The sequence below is a fragment of the Ammospiza caudacuta genome, chromosome 2, assembly GCF_027887145.1.
Source record: "Ammospiza caudacuta isolate bAmmCau1 chromosome 2, bAmmCau1.pri, whole genome shotgun sequence".
Taxonomy (NCBI): domain Eukaryota; kingdom Metazoa; phylum Chordata; class Aves; order Passeriformes; family Passerellidae; genus Ammospiza; species Ammospiza caudacuta.
In genome coordinates, this window is record NC_080594.1 from 62,272,437 (window position 1) to 62,298,836 (window position 26,400).

Consider the following 26,400-nt stretch of genomic DNA (forward strand, 5'->3'; position numbering starts at 1 on the left):
CTTTGCTAGGGAATCAAGTTATTATATGAATTGTTGACTGATATCCATTGGCTTAAATAGACATGCACTCAATGTAAATAATAGTAATAACTTCTTCTAACAAAAAAACCCACAGTCTCATAAATATATGAAAACCTCAAAGCCTAAATATGATTTTCAGTTTAATTCTCTCCAGGAATTCCAGTGTTTCTGTTAATGATTTATTAACTCTTTACATTTCATGTCAAAATAGAATGCTACCAAAGAAAATCAGCATAATATTGGGGGAAAAAAAGAGACATATTTCTTTACTAAGAGGTAAAAAAAGAAAATGATAGAATGCAAAAGACAGTAAGATGTGCAGCAAGTTTCAGTTCCTTGAGTTATACACAGATGCAACAAACTGTGTATCTTATCATGTACTTTTATGTATGAAGAGAAAGATAGTAAGTCTCCAGTCAAGGAACATGAGATTCAATAGGGAGGGGTCTCAGTTTTGGTCTTCTTTGAAGCAAATGCTTTATATTAAATTTAAACTGCCAAATTTAATTTCAGGAAACATTTGGTTTGGCATCAACAAGATTCCCTTTCAAAATATATCTGGCACTCAATGCCAAAATGTTTTGCCATCATTGTCAAAACTCACAGAGTCATATCATTGCTTCTTGTTTTTCTTTGAACAAAAAAAAATTATTGACAAATTTTTTAGATGGATAAGCTAAAAAAAAAAAAAAAACCAGACAAAAAGAGGGAAATATGTTATTTACTTCCTCCCATCCCTGAATAACTCACATTGAGAGGACATTGAGAGGACTTGGAGAATGTTCTGCAATGGGAATGTCAGACATGTATGGTTAAATTCTCTTGGACAGATATGTGATGAGCAGTTGTTGTTCCCATGTCAAGGATGAGTGGAGTGCTGTGTGGAAGAACAGAGGCAGCACCTCATTCTACTTTCATTTTGAAGGTAAGTTTTGCCCATTAATTTTCTTCCCAAGGAAAGGATTAAGTGGCACACCACAGAGGGCAAAAGTTCTCAGCAATGTCACTCCTGCAAGAAAAGAAGGATTTTCCTACAGTACTGGACGAAAATATTTATAACCTGCAAAGGTCTGAAGCATACCTCTGTTTTTGTCCTTCATGTTTTTATTAATTATCTCAGGTTTCCCTAAGTTCATACAGCCTTTAAGTTCTTGGGCAGGTACTTGTCCAGCATGCACACAGATATTGCAGCTGTCAGGTTTGCAGGGCCGAAGTCTTTCCTGTACATTGGATTCCTGTACATTGAAATGACATAAGTCATTCCTTACACACTGGATTTGTTCAATCCTTACAGTCACATGCTCGTGTAGATAGGTGCAGGTCATGGACAGACAGGGCATTCTAATTGTTGAGCAGCCACCAACTCTGCTTATTCCTTTCTACTTTGTGATGAACCCCGACTGTGATTTAAGGCTACTGTTATAAAATTCTCTTTCTTTTATCAAAAGACCTACATAGGAATGAGAGAGGTAAAGTCATTATAGAATTCTAAATGGATTTCAGAGATCTTAATATAAATTGTATAGAAAGAATTATCAAATTGAATTGATAATGACATATTTCCATAGGTTATTAGTATCTTTCTGTACTATTCTACAGAGAAAATATTCTGTGTCAAATCTTCTAAAGTTCCACCCAGTTTTATTTGATGAAGAGATCATATGATCTACCAAGTGGAATAGAAGTGGAAAGCAAAACTCTGATTACATTTTATTGTATATCAAAACATAGTGATTGTATATCAAAATTATAGTGATTTTTTACTATAATTAACCAAAATATTGAATAAAAGAATATTCACTATTTTTTTTCTATTTAATTGTTGGGTTTTTTAACTTTGGACAAATGTTTTGACTTTGGATCTCTTGCTCACAAATTTCATGCATTTTCACTGTAGACATGGTACACTTGAATATACAGCAGGCAACAACTGCTCATGTTTCTTCAAAATGTTGTTTCTTAACTTACTGAAATAAATTTGTATGTCTATCAAGTGTGCTTCTATACTTTTATCATGTCTTGGGTAATTTCTACCAAGATTAGTGGGTTTCATATCCTCGTGAAGATGCCAAAATTAAAATGTTATGTGAAGCTTTAGACAGTATGCAAAATTTGTCAGATCATCATCATAAGAAGTCATCAACATTAAGCTATATTGGTTCAGAACCTCTGGAAAAATAAAAGAACATGCTGTGTTTATCATCACTATATAGTGGGAAAAAATATATATGTGTGTGTTTTATAAATGAGAAAGGTCTTTAACACAGCTGCTAGGCTATTAGAAGTATAGAAAAGAATTATCTGAAGCACTCTGCATTTGAAGATCACATTTAACTTATTCAACCATTAGATTGCTGAGTTAAATGGCTAAGAAATCACAAGAAAATATGCAGAAACAATTTCATTTTTAATTGAGAGAAAATCAGAGTCAAAACTGATTGTAGTTCACCATATGAGCAATTTCCATTTAGTAAATTGAAATAATAAAAAAAAAAGAACAGCAAAACAACAAGACACCCAAGCAAACAAAAAGAAATGTAAATAATATTCCATTTTCTTTAGGAGATTTACCTGTATCTGTCATGGCTTTGAACTCAGTGACTATTGGAATACATTATCTTTTTTTGAAATGCATGATCTGCAAAGGACAAAATAATAGAAATAGAAAACTAGCCTTAACTTTTTCAAATATAGACAGCTTTGTGAAATATAAACATTTCATGATGACTTAGAATGAGGTAACTTTATGTGCATGGAATTATGCTACTCAAACTCTAATTACTGAAACAGACATCTCCATGTCTTCCCAGAAACTCTATGCATTGATCCTCTCAAGTCAGAATACAGCTAGCCCCATGCTGAGGGACTCTGGTTTAAAATTCAGATGAAAAATGTTTGGGTGTTGAAGAACACCCAATCTCTTGTGTCATGATTGCCACATGCTGCTTTCCTATAAATAAAGATGATGTCAGGTATTAGATGATTTTTCATTCTTTTTTTTTTTTTTCTGTTTGAGAAATAAATAGTGTGCCTGTACTGGGAATAATTGTGTGCTCTTTATGGCAATAATGAAATTGCGAGGCCCGGACATATTTGTGATTTGTTAAATTGGGAACATTGGCTTAAAATACACTCTGTAGTATTTGGACAAAAACACTCTTATTGAACAATGGATATGATAAATGTGCGAATATATGACAATAAATCTTAGGGTATGATTTATTACCTTATCAAATAATATTTTAAATAATAGCATTAACAAAATAAAATATTGAAAACCATGCACTATAATACTGTTTGAAATTCTTAAATTCATTGGATGCTAAAAGAAGGACATAATCTTCCAAAATAGAGAAATTTTAAAACAGGGAGTACAGTAACTACACACCTTCATCTAAACAATTTTGTCTTGGCAAAATCTTAGCAAACTACTGCAATCTTGAATTAAACTTTCTGCTAACTATAAAGCTGTGCAGTGGAGATGGTAATGGGGCATGACATAATGGCCAAAAGCATGGCGAATGAGATCTTTGCCAATAAAGCTTTTGCATCCTCAGAAACTTGATCATGTTTGAATTTACTGCCCATAAAGAGAGATTTATTGGGATAGTTCATTCTTTCTAGAGCAACCCAAATGTGTGGAGTCATAAAGCAATACACAAGGTAATGCTGTTTGAAGACTGATGCCAAAACAATTCAAATGTTTCAGTATGACAGGACAGGTTTTCATATTTGCTAAATAAGGATGTAGCAGAAGCAAAGTATGTTGGCTATTTGGATGGCAGCTGGGGACCATGGGAAAATATGTTACTATAGGCAAACTCAGTGGAAAAACTGGGAAGACACGGCACTGTTTTGACTTCATTCTCTATAAGACAATGTCTTGATGCTCAAACCCTATTAAAAAGGCAATTACTGTTTTATAGGTACTGCCTTTATATCAGAAAGGTGAAGTTTTTCTTAAAAACATTACAAAATATAAATGTCAACAACAAAGAGGGAAAGAAAGAGGAAAAATATTTCCAGATGTATCGAAAAATCCCTGTGCAGTGCATATGTAGTAATACTCTTGATCTTTGGATTCTGGGAATAAACTTCACTGCTCGTGCTCAGAAAATAGCCACTGGGAATACAATTGTTCTTTCCTGTTGGGACTTGCCTGAAGACACAAACAGCTGGAAGAGCTCTCTCTATGAGACATAAACAGTTTGTCTAAAACTCTTCACAAAGGTGGTGTTGTGAAAGACCTGGCATCTTAGCTTTTTAGAAGAAAAAATAAGATAAAAATGATAAAGTCTCCTATCTCTGTTAGAAGCCAGTAACAGTATCTTAATGAAGCAAGCAAGTTGTCCAAAAAGATAGTATTTTTTCTTTTTGTTAAGCATGCTTTATGGCAGATTTGGATACTGATGAGATCTCAGAGGCACAGCATAGCCTAAAGACAATCGGGTTTGTTATCAGTCTTCATCTACCTAATGAAGGTTTATAGTCCTTTAATACCTGTACAAAATTAAGTGATTCTTTACATCTCTTCTTTTATCAATTCTGCCTAAATGAATAAAGTTGTGACAAGGATTGCTGAGAGCATAAACGTCTGATATTTCATATGACTGTCATTATCAAAGTAGATGAACCTTCAACTTATCTTTAGGGCAGCAGCTGGCTTTCTGCTTTCCTTGACTTTCTCTCATGTGAGATGAGCAGGATTTATTCACATCTGTGGAAATCCAGCATACGAATGAGAGATATTTCTTGCTGATGGTTAAATCTGCTGAGGAAAACAGAAAAATCAATTGGAAATGCACATCATGTTTGCTCAGGGAAGGCTGCTGTGTTGCACCCATGGCATAGAAAATAAATAGCTCTTTAGCCTGGAGATGTTGATCTTGAAATTTTTTGAGCAATTTCTCCCTCAGCATGTATTCATCCCCAATCCCACTCAAGGGCTGGCACCTGTAGCTGCTGCTAAGTGGTGTATCTGCCACATGGTGGAAACATAATATTGATTTTTAGGAAAATCAATTCCCAGTTTTACAAGATCAAAACCAGAAGATAGCAAAAGAGAGACTGGACTTTATTTTATAATGATAATCATTATACTATACAGATTCTTGAAAGAGATGCATGGCTAAGAGACATCATATTGATTTACTGGTAATAAACTCTGCCTGTTATGGTTCTAACTGAGCTGCTTGAATCTCTAGATATAACACTATTGATCACAAGCAGTGAATATGTTCTTATCTGTAAATAAAGAATTCCATTCTATTTTTCAAGCCTTTCAAATTTGTGAAAATGTGGAAAGGCACAAAAGGTTAGCACAAAAAGATGACCCTGCAACCATTTATTTTAAAGAGAAAAATATAAAAAACTGAGTTTTCTAAAAATATCAAATCCAGAGATGGATCCTTTGGGAAATATTATTAAAATTAGCCTGATAATTCCTGGTGAATGCCAATCCTTAATACAAAATATATTATTAATTTATTATCTTTCTTTAGTTAGTGAATGAAGCCCATCTCACTTATTAAATAGTGACTTAAAGTATCACAGAACACTATGGTTGAAAGGAATCTCTGGAGATCCTCCAGTCCAACCCTTCTGCCAAAGCAGGCTCACCTGGAGTGGGTGACACAGGAACACAAGCAGCTGGATTTTGAACTTCTCCAAAGAGGGAGACTCCACAACCTCCCTGGGCAGCCTGTTCCTGTGCTCTGCCACCCTCAGTGTTAAGAAGTTCTTCCTCATGTTGAGGTGGGACTCGATGTGTTTTTGTTTATTCCTATTACTCCTCATCCTGTTGCTGGGCATCACTGCTGAGTCTGGCACCACCTTCTTGGCACCTGCCCATGAAGTATTTATAGATATTGATGAGATCTCTCTCAGTCTTCTCTACAAAAACAGGTCCAGTTCCTGCAGTCTCTCCTCATAAGAGATGCTCCAAACTCCTTGTCATCTTTGTGGTTCTCTGCTGGACTCTCTCCAGTAGCTCCTTGTCTTTCTAGAGCTGTGGATACCAGAAATGAATACATTACTCCAGATGTGGTGTCACTAGGACGAAGAAGATGGCAAGGATCACCTCCCTCAACCTGTTGGCCACACTCTTCCCAAAGAAGTGAAGTAAGAAAGGCTCTTGCATTTAAAAGAACTTATTATCAGAAAAAAACCCCAACAATTAATAGGAAATAATAACAACACATGTTAACTTGACATTATCATATATACTAGAATATATTTGGGATAATACTTTTAGCAAAATATTTATTATACTATATATTAAATTTATTATGCTATATATTAAAATATTGCTTGCCATGTTTATAGTGGATAGAAGAAAAGTTTCAGCCAGAATAGCAATGCAATCTTAAAAATCTAGTCAAGTCAGGCAGGCTGTCCTCTGAAAATACATTTAAACAAGTTTATGAAGTAGTCTAATCTTTTATTAGCATAGTTTAACACAGTTTTGTCACATATAGAAACAATCTAAACTATTTATCCAAGCAATAGACATGCTTTTGTACACCTATCTAAGTGCATTTTACTGTGCCTTTGATACAATATGGAGATTGACAGCAGTAATATTTTAAAAGTGCTATTCCTTTCCTCTTGAATATCAGTAATATAGTAGCTGACACTATTTTACAGGCAGAGAATTCTAAGTAGCAGCTTAGAATATATTGAGACTGAGTAAAAGTTCGTATCTTTACTCAAATACTGGAGAGTAAATAATGCCAGGATTACCAGTATATTTTTCTTTTGCTACTCAATTCCAATATGCTTATCCCCAAGCTGATTTCATTTGCAGTTCAAGAAACTTGTAGCTATCTCTAGGAGAATAATGATGTGGGTCAGAGGATTTTGTATGGTCTGTGAAAAATTCCCTGGTCTTGTGTCAGATCCATCAAGTATTGCTAAATAATTTTTAAAATATCCAGTCCTAATTTCTATTACTCATAAGTTTGACAACCTTTCTATGAAGACACAGATAAAATTTATAAAGTCAGATCAGCTAACAGTTTTTGAATTGGTTTACTTATTTGGCTTACTGAAACTAAGCATGGAATCATAAAATCATTTAAGATGGAAAACAAATTAAGGCGATCGAGTCCAACTGTTAGCCTGGCACTTAAGTTCACTACTAAATCATGTTCCTAAGTGACTTATCTACATATCTTTTGAATAACTCCAGGGTGGGTGACTCAGCCACTTCCCTGGGGAGTTGTATGTTTGGATCTCACCACCCATGTATGATTTTGGGGAGTGGCTATAGGTGATGCTCAGATCCAGAAGCCACTAAGCAGATTCAATATTTGAAATATGGCAATAGTTTCTATGAGAAACTTCCTAAAAAGGCAAGAAATAGGAAAGAAAAGTACATTGCAGATGAACTAACAGCAGCTACAGTGCATTCCCCATGGAGGAGTACAGGAGTTCACATATGTATCTATCACTGGGAAACTGCACAGGCCTTACTGCAGAGAGCTTCGCCTGAAGCAGAGACAATAAAGTAGGTTGCAAATATTTTTAGTGATAATTTCTTTCCCATAGTTTTAGACTGGCCAGCACAGCTGGGACTGTGACATCCAGCTGCAGCATGAGAATATAAGTGGGTCTTGCTGATGTGTATGTGTGCCTTTGAAAATGTTAACAGTCCATGAAAAAGCATAAAGTATCTGAGTGAACATGTAAATTCATCAGAAAGCTTTCAATACCTTCAAAACCCTGTAAGATGGGTCTTCTGACAAATCATCATTGCCCTGTGACATCAGCAGAAATGCACGAATTTCATTCCCATTCATTTCTCATGGAAGGCAATGTGACCGATTCCTGCCCCAAGCCCTATAAAAATGAATTAATCTATATTTCCAAGTCATATGGTTAATTTGCTTTCACCATCAAACTGATTTCTGCTGCTCAGTTCACCTCTAAAAGAATTCAAACTACTCTAGAACACAGACTTTATATTTTGGACTCTCACAGTAAATAATTATTTTTTGTGCATTTACAAGTGTCTCTCTAAAGCATCATTCCAGGAAATAAGCAATTAATGATTCCCAAGAAAGAAAGGCTTAGCACAGTTCTTGGCAAACCTAAGAGAGGCCTTCTTTTGGCTCAGAGGACAAAATTTTTCTTCACTAACTATGAAATAAATCCATTATTGGCATAGGGTGCGAGGGAGATGCAATTCCATCAAGTGGTACTTAATTCATCTGGCAGCAAAGGTACTTTTCTACAGAATACCTATTAAAATTGTACCTGCAAGATCAGGCCCTTCCTTGACAAACCATGTAAATAACTTATTTATAAGGTTATTAATTTGGAATGGTTTCACACTGCAGGAAAAAAAAAAAGAAACATTAAGTAATTACAATAGCTTGAAGGTTTGATATGACTATAGGTATTGTAAGTAAGTGTTTAAAGGTAAGGGACTTGAAAGCTATGGTTAAGGGCCTGATTCTTGCAGTTCATATACAGTGGTAAACACTAAATAGGAATATTCCTGACCATTGAAAGCTCAGCATCTGTGTTGCTAAATCATTACAATTGTCCCTGAGGGAGTGATTTTCTGTGCCAAATATCATCCTCTCAAACTATTTCTAGCAGTCGCTGGTGACTTAGCATGGAGGTAGGACCATTCCCTATTTGCCACACAGTCACTATGACCAGGAGAACACACAGTGTGGCTACAGGCTGGACTCAGAGCCAGAGAGGTTCTCTGAGGTATGTTTAATGCTGTAGCTGCAGAAACCACATGCCAGAAACCTGAATACATTGCCCAAGTGCTGGGAGGATGGCACCTGAAACAGCCACACAGACATAGCCAAAGTATAAAGCTGAGAGGGCAGAGCTGCAAAATGCCTCCCTTTTATATTTTTTGATGTTGTATGATTCTTAAATATCACCAAGTATTTTGGTGCCAAAGCCAAAAACCACTGACAGAATATCTGGAAATGCTGAATCAAAATTTCTACTTCAACATTTCAGTTTTTTCTTTAACAGAGCTGAAAAATGTGTTCGCTTTTCTATTTGATCAAATATCATAGGAGAAATAATAAAGAGTGTTCTGGAAGAAATTCTATTTTCTACATACTCAACAAAACCCTGTCCCTTTGTATCTTAAGATCTATGGTAAGTTATGGCAGAAAGAGGAACTGCTGCACAATACTAATAGAGAAATGAGCACACAGAACTAAAAAGAAAGATTACAAAAGGGTATGTGACTAAATGATGAATGTAAAATTGATTCTAAGAATGTGGATTAAAGCTTTAGATATCCCTTTTTTTTTTCTCCAGCTATTGCCAGAAAACAAGATTAAAGCAATCTTACTTACAAAATTAGCCCTAAATTAAAAGAAAAAATAAAAGAAAATATATAAATTAGGTTTTGTTGGACTGACAAAAATATCTTCTTAACTAATCTATAATGTGTCAGTGTGTTCTTAAATGTTCCTGTCTAATTGATGTCATGCTACTTGCTTATACCTTGCTCATATACTAGTTGGTTTTGTACAGTGCTTTGTACAAAGTAATCCGGAAACATAAAACAGGGCTATTAAATGCTGGATGGTGATGATAATGCTAATAATAAAAGTATCATTTGATTAATTATATCAGTCTTTATTTGCATGAAACAGGCTTGCATTTCCTTCTGCATTTTAATAATACAGTAATGGTTATTGTAATGAACTCATTAAATCTGAGAGTCAATATTAATGGACTATGAGAAGGATCTTTATGAACTTCATTGGCAGCCTACAAATAGTGGATTAATATAAAATACAGAATGAGTCAATTGGTTGTATAGTTATGAGTAATCAATTTATATTATTGAAAGTGCCTTAAGTTAGAAGCAAAAATTTAAAAATACTGGGCTGAATCCTTGTTAGATGTAAATCAATATAGGGAGGTCAATTTAAACCAGATGCAGTTTTGGAACAGCATTTTAGCAAAGGAAATGTTGTTTGTATTGATAAAAATATTGTCAATATTAAATCATCAGGCATGCCCCAGAATGTGATGATGCCGCATTGATATAATGTGATTTTAATGGATATCTGTATATTTTAATCATTTATTACTGTGCATCTATATAATAATTTCAGGCAATTTTAATTATTCTATTTCCTATCTGCGTGTTTGCATATACTTTAAAGAAAAATTTCAATTCAGGTACCATTTTCAAGCTTTTCTCCAGGCTACAAGAGTTAAATATTTTTTTATTTTAGGTTACAACAGAATTACATTTGTTGTGCAATTGCTTGTGTTTAACAGGTGTTTTGATATGTGAAACATGTATGTTTATAAAAATTCAGAATTTTAGAAGCATATAATGTACCTATGTGGGTGGAGGAAAACAGAAATATATATAGCTTATTTAGCAAGTTTGCAGAAGTACAGAACACAGCTTGTACCAGGAATGTAACTTGTTAGGTAGAAACAACTTAAGAATATAGGTGCTAGGTAGAAGCCATAAAGATAAGATGTATATTGTGAAAAGTCAATAAAGCAAGACTCAAGTATAGTTCAAACCCATAAAGGAGAACCATTTGCTTAAGGAGCCAGCAAGAACCAAGCTCCTGGTTCTGGCCAGGACAAACTGACCTGGGAGTCAGCCAAACCTCCACCACGCCTGCCCAGACACAGAGGTCAAACACCAAACACCTGAGGAAGACCTCTTACTTCATCAGAAGACCTTGCTTGGCACCACAGAAGACTAATTATAATATGAAGCCCAAGGAGGCAGAGAGTGGGCAGGGAATGGGCAGGCAGGGAGGTGTGGGCTTGGGGGACCAATGTGTACTTAAACCTGAAACCTGTCTCACCAGGTATGCATGGTGGAAATATCCCCCGTGCATGTCAGCTGGAATAAGACATACCCGCTTTGTAATTTTAATTGTAAAATCCTTATTCACCAACTCAGTTTCAACAAAACTTATAAAAGCTGTATTAAGATTGGAAAAACTGACAATGTGGCAGTTATGAAAATCCAAACACAAGAATTGCTAATGCCTGTGAAAAGTCTGCCATTCAATATATAGGTTTTGTTAAAATAAGGAGTGTCATGATTTGCCATAAAGGGGTTTTAATCCCTTTTTGTTACGCCACTTAGCTGATATGTCCAGGTATTCTGCAGTGAGAGTTCTTCTGCAGCACAGATGGCCAATAGAGCACTGAATTTCAGCTTTCTCAGTGCTGCCAAAATGTCAATTTCCTGGATTATGCTTTTATTAGAGCTCTGATTTGTGCAATACCCAGAGACATGGGAAGGCACCCAGGAGGACAATGTGACAGCCAGGTCCCTGTGCAAGAGACAATGACAGTCCCATGCATGAAACAGTAAGCCATATAGGCAGGGGTTCTGTTTCTCCCTGAGTTTACTGGTACCTTGTCCCTTTGGTGGACAAGAAGCTTGACATGACCCAGCAACCAGCACTTGGAGCCTAAAAGTCCAACCACATCCTGGGCTGCATCCAAAGCAGCATGGCCAGCAGGGTGAGGGAGGGGATTCTGCCCCTCTGCTCTGCTCTGCTCTGCTCTGCTCTGCTCTGCTCTGGTGAGACCCCACCTGCAGCACTGCATCCAGCTCTGGGGGTCCCAAACAAGAAACACTTGGACCTTCCAGAGCAGGAGAAGAGTAAACCACAAAGATGATTGGAGGCTTTGGAGCACCTCTCCTATTAAGACAGGCTGAGAAGGTTGGAGCTGTTCAATCTGGGAAAATGAAGGCTCAGAGGAGACCTTATAGCACCCTTCCAGTACCTCAAAGAGGATCACAAGAGAGCTGAGGAGGGATTTTTGACAAGGATATATCATGATAGAACAGGGGGGAATAAATTAAAAATAAATTAGATTAATGTAGATTAACAGGTGGATTAATATTAGCTATCAGGAAGAAATTCTTTCCTGTCACATTGGTGAAAAACTGGCACAGGTTGCCCAGAAGAGGTTGTGTTTTTCCCATGCCTAAGATTGTTTAAGGCCAGTTTGGATGGGGCTTTGAGCAACGTAATCTAATGTGTGGCATTCTTGCCCATGCCAGGGGGTTTGGAACCGGGTCTCTTCCAATCCAAACCATTCCATTTATCTATAACATGTCCCCCACTTCAAGCAGCTGTGGCATTGTTATTGACTTTGTCTTCACTGAAGTTTTCCATATCTGATAAGTAGTACACCCTTGTAGAACCTTTGCTTTAAACTCCTTTTTCTGACTTTCCATGGTAAACTGTAGGAACTTAATAATTACCCCAGAGACTTAAATACCCCTTTTGAATTTGGTTGAATATTAACTCATAAGTTAAAAGGTGGAGGGACAACCACAATGCCCTCCCCAACACCCCAATAAGAGAAAATAGATCTTGATATTTTTATTAAGTCAAGAGAAATGAAAGAGCAAATAGTATGCAAAATGAAATTTAGACGGTTAATATTTTCTCTCCTTTTTTTTATTACCATGTGCTGTTATGAAATACAGCTCTGAAAGTTCTGGAAAAAAACCCACCAGTTCCTTGTTTTAGCTTTCTTAATAAAATTTGAAATAGTGCAACCTTTTCTTCCCTTCAATCCCCTTGACCCTTGTCCCGGTTTTTGCTGGGGTGAAAACATGAGAACCCTAAGGTCAATAAGGGCTAAATGTAAGAATTTATGATCCTCAGTCAGAGTCAGAAGTTCAAAGTGTTTAAATACAGAATTTTGACTTGACGAAGGAAAAGAAAATATTAGAATGATCTTGAGATGTGCTATTATGAGTGAATCACCTCACACTTTGTGATCATCTCTCTCCATACTCCAGTCTCACTCAGGGTGTTTCACCTTTTTTAATGTATTTTTAACAGGCAAGTACTAGTTCAAAATGTGCACACAGAAATCACAGCAGCTGCAGCAAGTCCCTCCTTGGAGGTAAGAAATCAGCAAACAAACAAAAGGAACAGATACCTCAGCCTTCTCACACAGTTCTGTCTCTGGAGCATTGCATGGTTTTGTAATGTAGCTCAAGTAGAGAATGAGATGTGAAGAAAAGGAAAAAAAAAAAAAAATCCACAGTATTTTCTGACCTCAGGGACAATATTTTATCTTGACAGTGTTCTGCCCTTTCACTTTTCTCCTGGACATTTGACCAAAATGACCAGGCCTATGAATCTTACTAATAAGACCCATTCTTATTTCATGAGCCAAAGAAACTTTGGTAGCTGATATTATGTGGTTTTTTTTAAGCCATCTCAAAATCTGCAAAAATCTAGAAAATTCCTATAAAATAAAAATAAAAACAATAACTTGTCTCATTTTACGAAGTTTTGAGGTCTTTGGGGGATTTTATTTTTTTGTTTTATTTTTTTCTTATTTGTTTTGTTTAGTGGTTTATAATTTTGGGGTTTTTTAAAATTTTTTTATTTGTGAATATTTCACAAGGCACAAAATTTACATATTTGGAAAGATTGTATAGAAATATTATATATCTACTAGCCACTATGAAAAACTATGCTGATGCCAACTAGTAAGATTATTTCTTTACTGTCAGTATGAGGCTTTGTTCCTCATATATTTGAGTAGCAAGGACCCTATAAATTGATAAATTGTCCAGAGATCCTCTTGCAGCAGGCGTAGGTTTAAGATTCAAGCTAAAGGAACACAATCTCTCATGCCAGGAGTGTTCATGTTTAGTATGAAGCATGGCACTGTGAAGGAGCTGGGCATGCCTAGATTTTAGCATGCTATGCCATTGAAATTTTTCTGCCTTGTGCATCCAGCCTAGGTGACCACGTGGGATGGACACAGCTGTGAAGTTTAACATCTGGAACTGCTGAGTTCCACTTGCAAATAGACCTGTCCCTAGTGCAGCTTAATGCAGTGCTGCACCTTCCTGGGGCCATGCAGTAGCTCCAGTTGCTTCCCTGTAGCTTTGTTTTGTCGTCATTGTCTTTTTTCAGACCTAATTTGTGGACTGGTGTGGACAGGCTGGGATACACAACCCCCATGGCGCTGATAACTTTGATTGAGAACCTCTGTGAAAGAATAAGCAATTTCCTGAAGGACTGCATTAATTAGTTGTGGGTGCTCCTGAGCACAGCCTTATGAGGAGGCCTAGGAGATGCCTGAGTTGAGGAATTTAGCTGATTGAGTCTCAGGGGACTGGTAGGAAATGTTGTGAAGGAGCTAAAAACAATGTCATACATACTCCCCTATCTGTGCCTGGTGCTGTGCGGTCACTGGGCTGTTTCTGACTCTGATCACCATGTCAAGTCCTGATCCTGACCTGGACTTGCTACTCCTGATTGTGAAGTCACTGCTCCTGCCTTGTCCTCCCTGATCTCATCTCCTTTTCCTGCAGGCCCCTGCTGCTCCCTAAAAGCTAAGATATGAAGCTGATTGATGAGAGAACATCAAGCCTTTTGATCAACACTTCAAGAACTTTGCATTCAGCCTGGCTGCAAAGGTCTGTGGAGGCCTCTAGTGCTACTGGAAAGTGCTCATCCTCAAACTGGATGCTCAGTTCTTAACGGACCGTATGGCAGCTCCAAATAGGACACCAGGACTCATTATTATGATTTAAGTATTGAATGAACCTGTTAATCAACCTGGATATTTCACTGTAGGATATGTTTTCCTTTAATAGACATAGAATGCCAGCTATTTAAATATTATATTTTGCTGTTACTCTCTAACACTGTGGGGCTCTGTTAGTCCCTGCTGTAGAAAAAGCTATTAAAAATCAAGAAGTTACATGACTTTGTCTTACCCTAGCTTTCTAGCCTTTTCCCAAATGAATCTGCCTTTTCTGATTTTGTTTTTCTTTTTATTCTATGTTTCAAGGTATCTTGATACTGCATCTAATCCTTAATTCGTATTCGCAATTCTTTCTCTCAGTGGGTATGGGGCAATAGACAATGGAGTTTTGCTATCTTAAATGAGCCAAGAAGTTATTCTCAGTTGCTAGTATGCTGATTTGTCTTTAGAATTTTTTTTCTTTTCTTATTCCATTCCTTAGAATATGTGAGACCATATACGTAAGGTCATTGCTGTATTTTGCTGAAAAATGATCAAACCTTTTCAGACATAATTATAAACGGTTACATGACACTGCATTTTCTAGCATGCTTTAATAAGGATGCACCAAAAAAAGAATTTTTGTATATGATGGCTAATGAATCATGCCCTGCCACTCTTCACAACTCTTTTCATCTACTACCTTCATGTTTCTGTTTTCTTTGCTCCCTATCTTTCCAGACCTCTGGTGCTGAATGTTAATGATGAAATTGTTGGTTCTACTCCATGTAATTATTCTCAGAAAATTAAGTCTCACATAGTGTATACTTTAAACATGATGATGTATTCACAAATGAGTAATAATGACATACAAAGGAGCACAAATTTTGATTAGTGAACTTTTCACAAACTCGTCAGGAAAGAATAGCCATTCATTGAAAATAGCTTGTGGAAGGGACAAAGTTTACTTCTTTTTAAAAGTCATTTATTGCTCCCAAGAAAAAACCGCTTAGAAAAGTCTAAGCAGGGAATATTCCAGAAAAAACCCCTAAATTAACACTTGTGCAACTCTGCCACTTTAAAAATATGTTCTCCTAAGCAATGAAGTTTGAAGAAATGATAGTAGGTGATATTCCTGCTTAGTCAGAAGTGACAGAGCCATTTGATTTCATGAGCAGTAAACAGGATGTACAACATCAGTAAAAATAACAGTAACCAACTAGCAGACTCAGCAATAAAACTAGATTAACATAATGGGGAAAGAGCATTGGAAGAACGTGTGGAGATTTTGACTTCAGTTACTCTGGTGTACATCAGAAGTCAGCTGATGTAAGTTAAAAAAACAGACGCACTTTGAAGCACCTGAGAAGAGAATTTTGAGTCAAAGTTTTCATTACTGTGATCAAACGAGTAGAGATGATTTAGAGACTATGTTTCAGTTTAAAATGATAAAAAGAATATTTTCCTGCCTAGAATATTGCAATTCCATTCTCTACTATAGATTCTGTGTTGCTTTGTAAAAAAACTTTACACATTCCAAGACCTTCTGTGTTGTAGGGTGTTTATCTTTAAAGAACTCATAAATTTTTATGCTCTTCATTAATTATACTTTACATGTAAGTTTTAGAAATTATTCACTGCCCCAGACAGGTGGAAAATTCCACCAGCTCTATACTGTCACTGTTACCAGACTCTAAATTTTACTAGCTTTACCAGTTATTCCCTCTAGGATCACAGTTTGCTCATGTCCTCTGCTGACACCACTACCCAGGGGACACAAACATAAGGCACTGTATTAAGTATATGCTATGATTCAGGTATGAAAGCAGTGAGGGGAAAAATTATTTCTGAACTTCTTCTCCTTGTCAACTCAGTAAAAAAGAGGACCATGAAGGCCTATATTTTGCATTATTAAATCAATCTAAAATTCAGGGTGCAAGTAATTGTGGGAGTTCTGTCTAACTTCCATGGTTCCATTCTGATTCAGGCAAAATGACAATAAAGGACAAAAGAAGTGTAGCATATTGTAGAAGAAATGGAAGAGAAGGGTGAAACAGATGGAGCAAGATGACTTTGGTTGTGTATAATAGGGTTGTCACAGATATTTAAAGAGAGATAAGAGTCTAATTTTGCTTTTACCCAATTTTTTTTTACAATAGGTACTGTAGGAGCTGTGGCAGTAACAGAGGGCTTCTCATTAAACTCATTATTCTTACCCCACAGTAAGACAATAAGAGAACTAAGTCCATTACTTTGTTAAATTCATCATCTTTAACAGGAAACAACAGCAATTGAGAATTTTTCTGATGATTGGAGTGCTCAATCCATCATATCAATATATCCTAGAAAATTAAAAATACAATTAGGCTGGAATCTAGTAACTATAAAGCCCACTTTTGCTGTTTATTATGTACAAAATAACACCCAAATTCTAGGGAAACAAAAAAGGAAAAGGATAGGGGATTAGAGATCCCTGTGGCTCACTATAAAATAGATAGTATACCTGGAAGTCTCTTGCCTTGTGGTAAATCACTGACTCCTTTTAAAGGAGAATATCTCTGATTAAACATGAAGAACAGAAGAAAAATATTAAGTTCTTCTCCCTATCTTCTTTCAATTCAAGACCTAAACAAAAAGAAGTAAATTTGAATCATAGATGTCCCCTCCACGCTTGTGAAATGAAGTATTGTTCCTCTGTGTGGAGAGAAAACAGTCCTTTCCTGCACAAAATTAACTACCTTATCATACTAGAGGTTTATGAGTCTGTCAGAGGGTTTTATAAATGCACACTTTGACTGCTGACCAACAGAAATCATGGATGAGGAAGCTAGGTTGGTGCTGAGAACATTTGGTTCTGAGAGGTGGCCAGCAATTCAAGATTCCTATCCTCATCTGTATACCAGTGTGTGAACATACCGGTCTAATGAGCAGATGAACAATTTAGAAGGTAAGTGAAGAAAAGTCTTCATGTCTGTTTTGCAACTAAATTTTTCCCATAGTTTTGTCTGTGCTTTCACAGTGCAGTATCTTTGCTACTCTATCTCACCATTGCTTAAGAAATTAATCTACATATCCTGTAGGTTGCATTGTGCAGCCCCCCTTCCTTGGCTTAATGATTACATAAGGCACCTGGATGAAAAGGCAATGACAGAATATGTTCTTGTTACTGGAGCATACAAAAAGAAAGCAGTCTGGAGGAAATAGCAATGGGTGCAAAGTTGATCATGCTGGGCAGGGTGAAGACAGGAAGTGAAGAGATGAGACAGTTATCTAAGTTTGAGGCTCAGCAGTTTTCAAAAATAATCCTTTCTCTGAGAAATAAGTGATTTTAGCAACCATTGGACACTTCCCGCTCACAGAGTGATCTGCAATTTCCTTACCTGCAGACTAAACAAGAAACCTTTTGCTAATACTCTGAGTCTGTAACACTTTGCTAAGGCCACTATGTAGTCGAAACAGCAGCTGCTCAAGGAGAGCCTGAACTAGTGAAGTAAGTTAACATTTTCAAAAGCATGTATGTATATGACCTGGCTTCTTAGCAAGGTCTTCAAATGTGTCTCAGAAAGGTGAGGTGCTTAAATATGCAGATACCCAGCTCTGTTTATCCCTCCTTAGAAATGTCAGTGTACTTAAATTTTATTGATTTCAGAGACATTAATTTCAATAAGTGGACTAGCAAGACACTTTCAGAAAATCTGAGCAAGCATCTGCATGAAACTTAAAGCCCTCAAATGCCTGTGTAAATCTGACCCTTTTGCACTGAGGAATACTTAGAATCACAGTGAAGGGCAGTGGGATTTGGTCGCTGAATTACCTGTGACTTACTTAAGTAGGCATTTTTGAAAATTCTCAGCCATGGAAACGAGTTTGTTACTTTATACTTTCCTGTGGTTGTTTCCTTCAGTCTATTGACATGAACAAATAAAATATACAGGTGTGTGGTTTACAGTAGGTGGTAGGATAGCAGTGAAGCAGGATGTACACACTACAGGAAAATGGTAAGTAAGAAATGAAGCAGGATGTGATTGATATTCATCCTGACTGAATCTGAGTAGAGAATGGTACAGTGAAGGTGAATGTACTTGAAAAGAGATATAAAAATTGAACTAGCAACAAAGACTAAGCTCTTTTGTTGTTTTGTTTTATTTTGTTGAGGTTTTTTTTTTTTAAGGAATACATTTTTTATGAGATATGAAATCCCCAGTAGAGCTGAGAAATGATTGGTTGTTATTTCTGTTGGGTACTAATGAACTAGCACCATGAGATCTTTAATACAAATTGGGGGAAAAAATGTGCTTTTCCAACTGCTGCAATTCATTGAAATAATTAAGGACTGATTTCATGAGTCTCAAAGCTCCTAATACACATATGACTCTTGGGAGGAGCCGGAGCTCCAGTCACTCAAGACCATCTTAACAAAGCAACAAGGGATCACAGTCTTCATGGTCCACAAGGATCCAGAAAAACAAAGTCTGCTGTCATTCATCTGTGTACAAATGAACTTATTTTTACAGTTTCCAGACACTAGCTGATTTTTTTTTTTTTTTTGTTTTCCTTACTGGTTCTGAATTATGACTATACAGAATGAGAATTTACTTCCATTAAATCCAATGCATTATTCTTATACAGAATATATTATTAACTGTACTGGTGTGTTTTATAGAGAATGTTTTCTCATAGCCATCATTTATACCACTTTGCCATGTGAATGTCAAATTAATTTTGTTACCAACATAAGACTGAAGAAGAGATGGCATGTATAAACCTCTTCCTGTTAGTTTTGTTTGGATTGGTAAGGACACTTTCTCCTTCTCACATTGAGAATAAATTTCACATTCAAATTAAAAGCTTACATTTTGGTCACCTTATCTTCAGAACTGGTTCTATACTCTTCCCTTAAGTTATGTCTCAGTAATTGATATATTCAAGTGTATCTGAAAAGTATTTACAAATTTATGAAATTAGGGTGGTCATCAGCTAATTTGATACATATTAATATCTGAGGGGCACCCACACCCAAGGAAGATAAGAAAATACTTGCTTTAGAAAACCTTATAGGTAGTGCAGGAATGATTACTCATGTTTCCTTGTAACCCTGCACATCTCTTGTATGTTCCTATAATGATACAACTCTTTACAGAGCTGTTCTCTCATTTGTGCTTAACAGTAACTGTCAATAGAAGCAGAGCAACATCTATCTCCCATCTACACACCTTTGACACCCAAACTTTTTCAAAGTCCACCACAGGATCTACAAAATTTGCATTTGATTAGAATTACAAATCCTTTCATCTCCAGTGATTTGTTGAAGAGAGGGTGTTTCTTGCCTAATTTATGTGATGGGTGTGGTACAGCATTGTGCTCACATAATATTCATATATTTGATTTTAGAGAAAATATAAAATGTTCTCTAGAAAGAGGGGTTAGAACAAGTTAAGCTTGCTTTCTATGTATCTTTTACTGCTATTGAGCCATAATGCTGAATGAAAATCACGGAGTGAGTCCTAAGTGGACTGATTATGTCCTACCAGTTCCCCATTTTCTTAATGGAGAGGAAAATAGATAACATATAAGGAGAATTCCCCATTTCAGACCCTAAAACCACTTAAGCTTGCCACAGACTAAGCAAAATTTGAGAGATTGCGTGCCTAAATATCAACAGTGAGGACAGTACAATTGCAGAGCAGGAGTCATAGGCTAGCTCAGACTACCCAGTATTGACTTGGGGCAAAATATAGGTCTGTGTTCTGATGCATACCAGAAATATTCCTATTCTTCATCAGTACTGCTTATGGCACAAGAGCTATTATGCCAAGTATGTTGCAACAATTTACACTAAAAAACAAGTTTTTTAATATATTTGATTAAGCAGAAAAAATGTTTCATTTTAAGAAATTAATTCTACATGTGAATGTAGAAATCGGTGATTTTTTTAATCTGTCTGAACAATAATGATTACTTCTAATATCTTAGACCTTTGCTATTGCAGCTTTGTATGTTTGGTTTTCTTCACTGCCAAGGATCTCTAAATTACTTTAGTTAATTAAATAATAGTCAAAAAAATATTTTTTTTTCTATACTTAACCATCTGTTCAGCTTAGTTGAGCTATCTAGAAAGATTTAATGCACCCTTTTTAAAAGCCAAAATTCTTCTATATGATATATTACTTGATTATTGAATTTGTCTTTTGAAGTTATAGCAGTAATTGTCCCTGGAACTAAATCAAAATTAAATTGGGGCAAATAATCCAACAGTTTACTTTATAATGTAAGTGTTTCTTACTATAGACAGAAACTTCCCAAGTGTAAATTACTACATTTCCCACTCTAGCAAATTGTTTGCTGCAATAATGGTACAAATAATGACATAGTCAATATACTGCATGGCTTTGAGCAACTGCTGGTATGACATTTATACTAAACCTCACCCCACTTTCCAAGCCGTCTTACTCTCAAATGTCTATAACAATACATGGAGTCACTTGACTCTGTCATGGTGCATTTTGTCCCTTCACCATGTCCCTCCTCGCCCTGGTAAGGTGAGATGGAGTTTGTCTCACTCAGATGACCCATAATGAAGTTACCCACAGCTGTACAACTCCATAGGCAGCTAAAGGAAAGAATGGGGTCTTACTGTATGTCTTTGGCCCAGTTACTGTAGCAACTGGAGAGCAAGTTGATGGTAATTTACTGCTGGCAGTCATAAGCAGCAGATTTATGTCATTTGCACTTACTCCCCCGACACCCAGAGAGCTGAAACTCCACCCACCAGCCAGTATCAGTAAAAGAAACTGACAGGCAAATGGTATTTATTTTTTATATTTACTCACAAGATAAGGAGAAAAATATAGGATGCACTTACTCCCTGAAGTCCAAAACACTCTATGTCTCAGAAAAAAAGCCATGAGATGTTACAGAATAAGGACTAGAGAAATATGCACTTCTGTTCTTGCTTATAATGCTGCTACTTCGTTGGAGCTGTGGTCCCTTTTTTTTTCAAGCGCTATTCCTCAATAGAACCAATAATTGTGACATCCCAAATGATAAAAAGCAGCTGGAATAAAAAGGTGGAGAACAGCAACATATATATAGAACAGAATGTAAAAGCATATTCTGTTGACTGCAGAATTTTTCAACATGTTATTCATATCTATTGAAATGCTCCCTTTCCATTTCACAGACACAGTAAAGGGAGAGACATTAATACACATCTCAATAGAGTTATAAGGAGGCTATAAGAGATATAAAAGTGTTATGCAGATGGCCCTTGGTCTAGGGGGCTTGAATAAAGTACCATTGTGCATCTAATTAACTCTAAAATGACTGTGCCAATTGCTATGCTATGTTTGAAACCTTCTGTTCTCATATGTTTTGATGAGTTGTTTATTCAGAAAAAATACTTGGATGTTTTGTTGGCCTCAAAGCAGCACTCAGAAAGGTACTGAAGTTGGCAGAATTAGCTTACACCCACTTGTCAGGCTAGCAGAATGCATTAACAAACTTCAGGAAGTGTTCCCTCAGACCAACATTGATTGAAGGGTAAAGTCTATGACTGTAGCCTGCAAATATTCCCTGGCAGTAATTCAATAGAGCTGGAGCTCACTGTTCTGTAATGAACTGCAACTCTAACTTCCTGTTAAACTGAGCTAGCACCCGGTTCTCTACAGAAGTTTTTACAAAGAGAGGCTACTATGATCCTTACTCAATTCTTTAAAAGATTAGTAGTAAATTAAATGCTGGCACACAACATAAATTAGAACATCAAACGATACTGGAATAATAAACTTTAAACAGTGTACCAAATTATGTTCAGCTTGCAAAAGGCAAGATATGTAAATTAGGCCCAATGCACCAGGCAACCACTGTGCATATAACTGTGTGAAACGTAATGGGAGGCGCACGTATTTATAGCCATTTTGAAGTTACTTGACTGATTCCTGTGCAGGTAGCCTCCAGGAGTACATAAAGGCAAATGTTGACATATGGTTTAGTCCTGCATTTGCAAACATATACTGCACAACCACATTAAAACAACAACAACAGCTCACATATGTTTATTTACTGATCGGGTGCTTGGGAGAAAACAATTTGTTTCTTGGATGATACTTCACCTAGTTTAAAGGATACTGAGATACATGTCTTTGCTTTCTCTAGGGCTTCCCACAGCCTTTTTTGTGCTCCGGGCACATGCATAAAATATATGTACCTAGAGAAAGTGGGGAAGGAAGAAGCAGAATCTTCTCTTATTTGTACGATAAAAGTTCCAAAATCCATTCCCTCCCCAGGCAACTGTGCGCAGCAATTTTAGGATGCATATATGAAGTCTGTGGAGTATATGAATTATGTGATGTATATGAGGCAGAGGCCAGTGATGACTGGCATTTCTCAGGGGCAAGTTTTGGGGTCAGGGCTGTTTAACATCTTTGTTGGTGGTGTGGACAGAGAGATTGAGTGCACCCTCAGCAAGTTTGTTGACAACACCAAGCAGTGTGGTGTAGTCAACACGCTGGAGAGAAGGGATGCCATCCAGAGGGACCTGGACAGGCTTGAGATGTGGGCCTGTGTGAACTTCATGTAGTTCAACAAGGCCATGTGAATGTTCCTAGGTAAGGACCGGGGCAACCCCAAGCATAAATATGGGCTCAATGAAGAATGGACTGAGGGCAACCCAGAGGAGGACTTGGGGATGTTGGTGGACAAGAAGCTCAACATGACCCATTAGTGCGTGCTTGCAGCCCCAAAAGTCATATACTAGGATGCATCAACAGAAGCATGGCCAGAGTGTCAAGGAGTGTGACTCTGCCTCTACTCTACTCTCATGAATTCCCCTCTGTGAGGATGGTGAGATGCTGTCACAGGTGTCCACAGGATTTGTGGATGCCCCATCCCTGGCACTGTTCAAGGTCAGGTTGGGGCATAGAGCAACACAGCTTAGTGGAAGTTGTCCCTGAGCATGTCAGGAGGTTGGACTAGATGAGATTCAGAGTGCTTTCCAAACCAATCCATTGTATAATTCTGTGATGCAGTAATATTAATTTTAAAACGGATATACTGAAAACAGCAGGAAAGCACACACAGTTCTATTCTACTCCACTCTAGGTGAATGTTTTTACCTTTGTGCAGCAAGCCAGTGCTACCTTCAGTATTCCTTTACATCTGGCCTTATGATGTGCATTCCTGACAAAACAGCAACCTGTTTTCTAAACAAAGGTTTTCAGATCAGTGATTTTACACTCATAGAGTAATTAAGGTACCAGCTGAACCTATGCCCTTGCTCTTATCTCAACATATGTTTATATGTTCATATAACATATGTTATATGTTTATGGGTTTTTTTAGTTGTGTGGCTTTTTTGGTGTGTTTTTTGTTTGTTTGTTTGTTTTGGGTTTTTTGGTTTTTGTTTTTTTTTTTTTTTTTTTTTTTTGTGGGGGGGGATAAAGGAGAAGTGGAAAAATGTGCCAAACAATAGCAAAACCACACTGCCTAAAAAACTCCAGAAGTTTAAAAGTGTTCAAAATCAAATACAGATTATGAACAAAAAAGCAAAACATGGGGTACAAAATTTAAATCTCCCTACTTGAGAAAGTTTAGCTGCCTCTGAATTGGTATTGAAGTTTATGCATTAAGAGCAATATCATTGGATTTTTTACTCAAATTGCCTTCAAAGAATAGGGTACCTATTGCTATGAATAAAAAATGAAGAAAGATGGGAATAAAGAGAAACATCTTAAATCCCTATTTGTTGGCAATGTTTTATTACACTGCATAGAGTATTTATATAAAAAGGATTAAAAAATGTATTACAACAGAAATGCCTTCTTAATAGCTATTGCTCTGTGAGCACTGCCCTGCATTAGTACAATCGATTTTCACATCATTTTCATGCTTCTGCAGTATGTCTGCCCTATTTTAAATGCACGGATTTGCTGTAAGAATAGGATATTGTTGCCATCCATAAGACAGCAGCCAGATTTATGGGAACTCTGAAATAGGTTTAAAAACTCCTTAAGTGTCTTTCCAGGGTGATCATTTTCCTCCTGGGTCCAAGAACTCTTTAGCTGTTCTAAGGCTTTGTCTCGAGTCTAGAAGAGAAGTGCACCATCATGTTGCTGAGCAGTAACTCATCCATCACTCAGGGTATGTTCTGTGAGTACCGACTGCACAATATAATTTTCTCCATGTATTGAGGATGCTTCACTTGTCAGAGGCCTTTGAAAGTAGTCAGCTTTCATCAATGGATCTTGACAACATGGAAAGAATGAGGCACCTGAAGGAAGCGTAGGGCATAGGATTTCAAAAGCAGTACCTGAAGACTGATTACTCTTTGTCCTTGACACCCTGCCAAGGGCTAGATGAACTGAACATTTGGGAAGTAATGGAGCCTACAAATCACCAGTTGCCTACAATCCCACTTGGGCCTCAAGAGGATAGCATGCATGACTTCAATTCAGTTTTTATTAAGTGTTGTAAGATTTTGATTGTTCTGATATGTGTTGTCATTGATGTGTCAAGACTGGGCTCTGAAAGGGTGTCTGACCTGATTGAGTTCAACAGTGCTGTGTTATGACTGAAAAAATAAAATAGTAAAATAACAAATAGTAAAATAGCACTGCTGTGTGACTTTCTTTAATGACCACAGTCATTACCTCAGCCATATAGAAACAAACCACAAGGGCTGTCTTAGGTGAGAGGAGAGGTTGTGAGAACATACTGCCAAAGTGTTCTGTGATGTATGAGCCATACACGGGGATGTGCCTTTGCTGTAGGAGAAGTCTTTGTCCTGATGTACTTCTGATTACTCATCACTTCAATATTTTAGACTCAAAGAGAAATCACCAAAAGACTTGCTAAGTGGTGAAGATGTTGCACTGGTAGTTTTAAAGTCTTTTATAAAAGGATCAGTATACGGTGTCTTAAGACTAAACTTTAACATTATCAGATTTAGTGATCAGCTAAGTGAGAATCTGGTATGAATTACCTGTTCAGGGCTTTTTTCGCCTTCATGGAAAAAAACCAAAACCCAACATTTTGTCCTCTAAAAGCTATGGGAGATAACAATAACAGTGTTTTCATGTCTACTTGTTATTCTAAACAAAGAAAAAGAGGATCAATGAGGCCATATTGACCCAAAGCACTCTTCAAATATTAATTACAGATCATTTGGTATAGGATGCCCACTCATAAATGAAAAGATAAGGCCTTCAGGATAATGCAACCATATCTTTTGAGCAACATCTGAAAGCAATACTGGTTAGGGGTCAAGTTCTGCCAAGTCAGATGAAATCAAACAGTGTAGGTAACATCTGAACCAAGTGAGCATGTGGCAAAGATGCCTGTGCATGGAGGGTCACAGAGCCTTTTTAATGTAGACAGCTGAACCGGCAGGACGTAAACCTGCATGAATTTAAGAGCTCATTTTCCTATGAGTATCTAAAGCCAAGCATATTTTTTCTGGAACTACCAAAATATTCCAAAAAATATGTATGTTTGTTTGTTTGCTTGTTTGTTTTTATAAGATAGCATAAACATAAAATAATTTTTAAAGGTTCTGTTACTAATATTAACCAGTACTGCCATTTAGAAGGAAAATTTCAGTTATTTATCTCACTGGAATCTATAAATCTTTTCAACTACTTAAAATTGAACCAATATTTAAAGCTCTCATTTTGAATACAGATAAGTAGCTCATTCTAATACATAGGAAGGAAAGTAATAATTCACAGATTAAATAAAACCCTTTAAAGTTTCACACGCCTTTGATCCTGGCATAATATAATGCCCTCTGAAACAACAGAAGTGTCATATGAAGTAGTTATTTATGTTTCCATGGACTGGAGAAGTTACAAAGTGCTGGATTTAAATTATTTCTTAACACTGACTTTCTCTTTTTATAAATAA